Source organism: Ovis canadensis, chromosome 6 (genome assembly GCF_042477335.2).
Source record: "Ovis canadensis isolate MfBH-ARS-UI-01 breed Bighorn chromosome 6, ARS-UI_OviCan_v2, whole genome shotgun sequence".
Classification (NCBI taxonomy): domain Eukaryota; kingdom Metazoa; phylum Chordata; class Mammalia; order Artiodactyla; family Bovidae; genus Ovis; species Ovis canadensis.
The window spans coordinates 3,932,607-3,940,001 of record NC_091250.1 but is presented as its reverse complement, the minus strand read 5'-3'; positions in this window follow the sequence as shown (position 1 = coordinate 3,940,001).

The following is a 7,395-nucleotide window of genomic DNA, read 5'->3' as shown; positions in this document are numbered from 1 at the left end:
CGCAGGGAAAGAATTCCCGGCATTCCCGTCGCATCTCAAGAGGAGGCGCTCTCCACAGGAAAGGCGATAGGAACTCCAGGGTCATGCCACCATTCCAAGAGTCCCCCAGATGTGTCAGTCCATTCCAGAGGAACCTGTTTTCCCTGCACTGCCTTGACGTTCAAGCCGAGGATCGACTCCCACCACGTGTGCACGTGGGACAACCCAGTGGGAAAGCCTCGTGGGAAAGCCTCGTGGGAAAGACTCGAGGGAAAACCATAGATCCTTTGATCCTCGCGGTGGACTGCGTGACACTGCTGCTACCGCTCTGGAGGAAAGCGCAAGTGCATGCCCGCATTCGAGACGAGGACTGACTCCCCTGGGGAGACTCCAGAGTACCCCAAGATCCATGTCAGCACTGGAGAGGAATCCTCAGGTTCCGGCCCCGACTCCACACAAGGTCTTAGGCCCCAGCATCGCCGGGAGAGGAATGCCGAGAGGCCCCCGAGGAACTCGCATGGGGACTGGCCTTTCCTGAGGCCACCAGAGCGGGTCCCTGAGGTCCCCGTCGTAAGTCGAGAGCACCTGCCGCAACTCGAGAAAATCCAGGAGGTTTTGCCCTCCAGGTGAGATGAGGCCCATTTCCGCTGAGGCTTCTCGAGGCCAATCACATCTAACCACTGGAACTTCCAAAGGGTCCTTCACACCCTTGCTGCAAGTCAAAAAGTTCCCCGACATACCCGTCTCCACTCGAGAGGAAGCACGTGGGGTCCCGCACACATCCAGGGGAGCCCCGTTTCCGCCTCCTAGCTCGAGATGATGGATCCTTTCCCTGTTTCGTAGGGAAAGAATTCCGGCGTTCCCGTCGCATCTCAAGAGGAGGCGCTCTCCATAGGAAAGGCGAGAAGAACTCCAGGGTCGTGACACCATTCCAAGAGTCCCGCAGATGTGTCAGTCCATTCCAGAGGAACCTGTTTTCCCTGCACTGCCTTGACGTTCAAGCCGAGGATCGACTCCCACCACGTGTGCACGTGGGACAGCCCTGTGAGAAAGCCTCGTGGGAAAGCCTCGTGGGAAAGACTCGAGGGAAAACCATAGATCCTTTGATTAACGCGGCGGACTACGTGACACTGCTGCTACCGCTCTGGAGGAAAGCGCAAGTGCATGCCCGCATTCGAGACGAGGACGACTCCCCTTGGGAGACTCCAGAAGTACCCCAAGATCCATGTCAGCACTGGAGAGGAATCCTCAGGTTCTGGCTCCGACTCCACACAAGGTCTTAGGCCCCGGCATCGACGAGAGAGGAATCCCGAGAGGCCCCCGAGGAACTCGCATGGGGACTGGCCTTTCCTGAGGCCACCAGAGCGGGTCCCTGAGGTCCACGTCGTAAGTCGAGAGCACCTGCCGCAACTCGAGAAAATCCAGGAGGTTTTGCCCTCCAGGCGAGTTGAGGCCCATTTCCGCTGAGGCTTCTCGAGGCTGATCACATCTAACCACTGGAACTTCCAAAGGGTCCTTCACACCCTTGCTGCAACTCAAGCAGTCCCGCGACATACCCGTCTCCACTCGAGAGGAAGCACGTGGTGTCCCGCACACATCCAGGGGAGCCCCGTTTCCGCCTCCTAGCTCGAGATGAGTGATCCTTTCCCTGTTTCGTAGGGAAAGAATTCCCGGCGTTCCCGTCGCATCTCAAGAGGAGGCGCTCTCCACAGGAAAGGCGAGAGGAACTCCAGGTTCGTGCCACCATTCCAAGAGTCCCCCAGATGTGTCAGTCCATTCCAGAGGAACCTGTTTTCCCTGCACTGCCTTGACGTTCAAGCCGAGGATCGACTCCCACCACGTGTGCACGTGGGACAGCCCTGTGGAAAGCCTCGTGGGAAAGCCTCGTGGGAAAGACTCGAGGGAAAACCATAGATCCTTTGATCCACGCGGCGGACTGCGTGACACTGCTGCTACCGCTCTGGAGGAAAGCGCAAGTGCATGCTCGCATTCGAGACGAAGACTGACTCCCCTGGGGAGACTCCAGAAGTACCCCAAGATCCATGTCAGCACTGGAGAGGAATCCTCAGGTTCCGGCCCCGACTCCACACCAGGTCTTAGGCCCCGGCATCGACGGGAGAGGAATCCCAAGAGGCCCCCGAGGAACTCGCATGGGGACTGGCCTTTCCTGAGGCCACCAGAGCGGGTCCCTGAGGTCCACGTCGTAAGTCGAGAGCACCTGACGCAACTCGAGAAAATCCAGGAGGTTTTGCCCTCCAGGCGATTTGAGGCCCATTTCCGCTGAGGGTTCTCGAGGCTGATCACATCTAACCAATGGAACTTCCAAAGGGTCCTTCACACCCTTGCTGCAACTCAAGCAATCCCGCGACTTACCCGTCTCCACTCGAGAGGAAGCACGTGGTGTCCCGCAAACATCCAGGGGAGCCCCGTTTCCGCCTCCTAGCTCGAGATGAGTGATCCTTTCCCTGTTTCGTAGGGAAAGAATTCCCGGCGTTCCCGTCGCATCTCAAGAGGAGGCGCTCTCCACAGGAAAGGCGAGAGGAACTCCAGGTTCGTGCCACCATTCCAAGAGTCCCCCAGATGTGTCAGTCCATTCCAGAGGAACCTGTTTTCCCTGCACTGCCTTGACGTTCAAGCCGAGGATCGACTCACACCACGTGTGCACGTGGGACAGCCCTGTGGAAAGCCTCGTGGGAAAGCCTCGTGGGAAAGACTCGAGGGAAAACCATAGATCCTTTGATCCACGCGGCGGACTGCGTGACACTGCTGCTACCGCTCTGGAGGAAAGCGCAAGTGCATGCCCGCATTCGAGACGAGGACTGACTCCCCTGGGGAGACTCCAGAAGTACCCCAAGATCCATGTCAGCACTGGAGAGGAATCCTCAGGTTCCGGCCCCGACTCCACACAAGGTCTTAGGCCCCGGCATCGACGGGAGAGGAATCCCGAGAGGCCCCCGAGGAACTCGCGTGGGGACTGGCCTTTCATGAGGCCACCAGAGCGGGTCCATGAGGTCCCCGTCGTAAGTCGAGAGCACCTGCTGCAACTCGAGAAAATCCAGGAGATTTTGCCCTCCAGGCGAGATGAGGCCCATTTCCCCTGAGGCTTCTCGAGGCCAATCACATCTAACCACTGGAACTTCCAAAGGGTCCTTCACACCCTTGCTGCTACTCAAGAAGTTCCCCCACATACCCGTCTGCACTCGAGAGGAAGCACGTGGTGTCCCGCACACATCCAGGGGAGCCCCGTTTCCGCCTCCTAGCTCGAGATGAGGGATCCTTTCCCTGTTTCATAGGGAAAGAATTCCCGGCGTTCCCGTCGCATCTCAAGAGGAGGCGCTCTCCACCGGAAAGGCGAGAGGAACTCCAGGGTCATGCCACCATTCCAAGAGTCCCCCAGATGTGTCAGTCCATTCCAGAGGAACATGTTTTCCCTGCACTGCCTTGACGTTCAAGCCCAGGATCGACTCCCACCACGTGTGCTCGTGGGACAGCCCTGTGGGAAAGCTTCGTGGGAAAGCCTCGTGGGAAAGACTCGAGGGAAAAACATAGATCCTTTGATCCACGCGGCGGACTGCGTGACACTGCTGCTACCGCTCTGGAGGAAAGCGCAAGTGCATGCCCGCATTCGAGACGAGGACGACTCCCCTTGGGAGACTCCAGAAGTACCCCAAGATCCATGTCAGCACTGGAGAGGAATCCTCAGGTTCCGGCCCCGACTCCACACAAGGTCTTAGGCCCCGGCATCGATGGGAGAGGAATCCCGAGAGGCCCCCGAGGAACTCGCATGGGGACTGGCCTTTCCTGAGGCCACCAGAGCGGGTCCCTGAGGTCCCCGTCGTAAGTCGAGAGCACCTGCCGCAACTCGAGAAAATCCAGGAGGTTTTGCCCTCCAGGCGAGATGAGGCCCATTTCCAAAGAGGCTTCTCGAGGCTAATCACATCTAACCACTGCAACTTCCAAAGTGTCCTTCACACCCTTGCTGCAACTCAAGAAGTTCCCCGACATGCCCGTCTCCACTCGAGAGGAAGCACGTGGGTCCCGCACACATCCAGGGGAGCCCCGTTTCCGCCTCCTAGCTCGAGATGAGGGATCCTTTCCCTGTTTCGCAGGGAAAGAATTCCCGGCGTTCCCGTCGCATCTCAAGAGGAGGCGCTCTCCACAGGAAAGGCGAGAGGAACTCCAGGGTCATGCCACCATTCCAAGAGTCCCCCAGATGTGTCAGTCCATTCCAGAGGAACCTGTTTTCCCTGCACTGCCTTGACGTTCAAGCCGAGGATCGACTTCCACCACGTGTGCACGTGGGACAGCCCTGTGGGAAAGCCTCGTGGGAAAGCCTCGTGGGAAAGACTCGAGGGAAAACCATAGATCCTTTGATCCACGGGGCGAACTGCGTGACACTGCTGCTACCGCTCTGGAGGAAAGCGCAAGTGCATGCCCGCAATCGAGACGAGGACTGACTCCCCTGGGGAGACTCCAGAAGTACCCCAAGATCCATGTCAGCACTGGAGAGGAATCCTCAGGGTCCGGCCCCGACTCCACACAAGGTCTTCGGCCCCGGCATCGACGGGAGAGGAATCCCGAGAGGCCCCAGAGGAACTCGCATGGGGACTGGCCTTTCCTGAGGCCACCAGAGCGGGTCCCTGAAGTCCCCGTCGTAAATCGAGAGCACCTGCCGCAACTCGAGAAAATCCAGGAGGATTTGCCCTCCAGGCGAGATGAGGCCCATTTCCGCTGAAGCTTCTCGAGGCCAATCACATCTAACCACTGGAACTTCCAAAGGGTCCTTCACACCCTTGCTGCAACTCAAGCAGTTGCGCGACATACCCGTCTCCACTCGAGAGGAAGCACGTGGTGTCCCGCACACATCCAGGGGAGCCCCGTTTCCGCCTCCTAGCTCGAGATGAGGGATCCTTTCCCTGTTTCGTAGGGAAAGAATTCCCGGCGTTCCCGTCGCATCTCAAGAGGAGGCGCTCTCCACAGGAAAGGCGAGAGGAACTCCAGGGTCGAGCCACCATTCCAAGAGTACCCCAGATGTGTCAGTCCATTCCAGAGGAACCTGTTTTCCCTGCACTGCCTTGACGTTCAAGCCGAGGATCGACTCCCACCACGTGTGCACGTGGGACAGCCCTGTGGGAAAGCCTCGTGGGAAAGCCTCGTGGGAAAGACTCGAGGGAAAACCATAGATCCTTTGATCCACGCGGCGGACTGCGTGACACTGCTGCTACCAGTATGGAGGAAAGCGCACGTGCATGCCCGCATTCGAGACGAGGACTGACTCCCCTGGGGAGACTCCAGAAGTACCCCAAGATCCATGTCAGCACTGGAGAGGAATCCTCAGGTTCCGGCCCCGACTCCACACAAGGTCTTAGGCCCCGGCATCGACGGGAGAGGAATCCCGAGAGGCCCCCGAGGAACTCGCATGGGGACTGGCCTTTCCTGAGGCCACCAGAGCGGGTCCCTGAGGTCCCCGTCGTAAGTCGAGAGCACCTGCCGCAACTCGAGAAAATCCAGGAGGTTTTGCCCTCCAGGCGAGATGAGGCACATTTCCGCTGAGGCTTCTCAAGGCCAATCACATCTAACCACTGGAACTTCCAAAGGGTCCTTCACACCCTTGCTGCAACTCAAGAAGTTCCCCGACATACCCGTCTCCACTCGAGAGGAAGCACGTGGGTCCCGCACACATCCAGGGGAGCCCCGTTTCCGCCTCCTAGCTCGAGATGAGGGATCCTTTCCCTGTTTCGTAGGGAAAGAATTCCCGGCGTTCCTGTCGCATCTCAAGAGGAGGCACTCTCCACAGGAAAGGCGAGCGGAACTCCAGGGTCGTGCCACCATTCCAAGAGTTCCCCAGATGTGTCAGTCCATTCCAGAGGAACCTGTTTTCCCTGCACTGCCTTGACGTTCAAGCCGAGGATCGACTCCCACCACGTGTGCACGTGGGACAGCCCTGTGGGAAAGCCACGTGGGAAAGCCTCGAGGGAAAACCATAGATCCTTTGATCCGCGTGGCGGATTGCGTGACACTGCTGCTACCGCTCTGGAGGAAAGCGCAAGGGCATGCCCGCATTCGAGACGAGGACTGACTCCCCTGGGGAGACTCCAGAAGTACCCCAAGATCCATGTCAGCACTGGAGAGGAATCCTCAGGTTCCGGCCCCGACTCCACACAAGGTCTTAGGCCCCGGCATCGACGGGAGAGGAATCCCGAGAGGCCCCAGAGGAACTCGCATGGGGACTGGCCTTTCCTGAGGCCACCAGAGCGGGTCCCTGAGGTCCACGTCGTAAGTCGAGAGCACCTGCCACAACTCGAGAAAATCCAAGAGGTTTTGCCCTCCAGGCGAGATGAGGCCCATTTCCGCTGAGGCTTCTCGAGGCCAATCACTTCTAACCACTGGAACTTCCAAAGGGTCCTTCACACCCTTGCTGCAACTCAAGAAGTTCCCCGACATACCCGTCTCCACTCGAGAGGAAGCACGTGGTGTCCCGCACACATCCAGGGGAGCCCCGTTTCCGCCTCCTAGCTCGAGATGAGGGATCCTTTCCCTGTTTCGTAGGGAAAGAATTCCCGGCGTTCCCGTCGCATCTCAAGAGGAGGCGCTCTCCACAGGAAAGGCGAGAGGAACTCCAGGGTCGTGACACCATTCTAAGAGACCCCAGATGTGTCAGTCCATTCCAGAGGAACCTGTTTTCCCTGCACTGCCTTGACGTTCAAGCCGAGGATCGACTCCCACCACGTGTGCACGTGGGACAGCCCTGTGGGAAAGCCTCGTGGGAAAGCCACGTGGGAAAGACTCGAGGGAAAACCATAGATCCTTTGATCCACGCGGCGGACTGCGTGACACTGCTGCTACCGCTCTGGAGGAAAGCGCAAGTGCATGCCCGCATTCGAGACGAGGACTGACTCCCCTGGGGAGACTCCAGAAGTACCCCAACATCCATGTCAGCACTGGAGAGGAATCCTCAGGTTCCGGCCCCGACTCCACACAAGGTCTTATGCCCCGGCATCGACGGGAGAGGAATCCCGAGAGGCCTCCGAGGAACTCGCATGGGGACTGGCCTTTCCTGAGGCCACCAGAGCGGGTCCCTGAAGTCCCCGTCGTAAATCGAGAGCACCTGCCGCAACTCGAGAAAATCCAGGAGGATTTGCCCTCCAGGCGAGATGAGGCCCATTTCCGCTGAAGCTTCTCGAGGCCAATCACATCTAACCACTGGAACTTCCAAAGGGTCCTTCACACCCTTGCTGCAACTCAAGCAGTTGCGCGACATACCCGTCTCCACTCGAGAGGAAGCACGTGGTGTCCCGCACACATCCAGGGGAGCCCCGTTTCCGCCTCCTAGCTCGAGATGAGGGATCCTTTCCCTGTTTCGTAGGGAAAGAATTCCCGGCGTTCCCGTCGCATCTCAAGAGGAGGCGCTCTCCA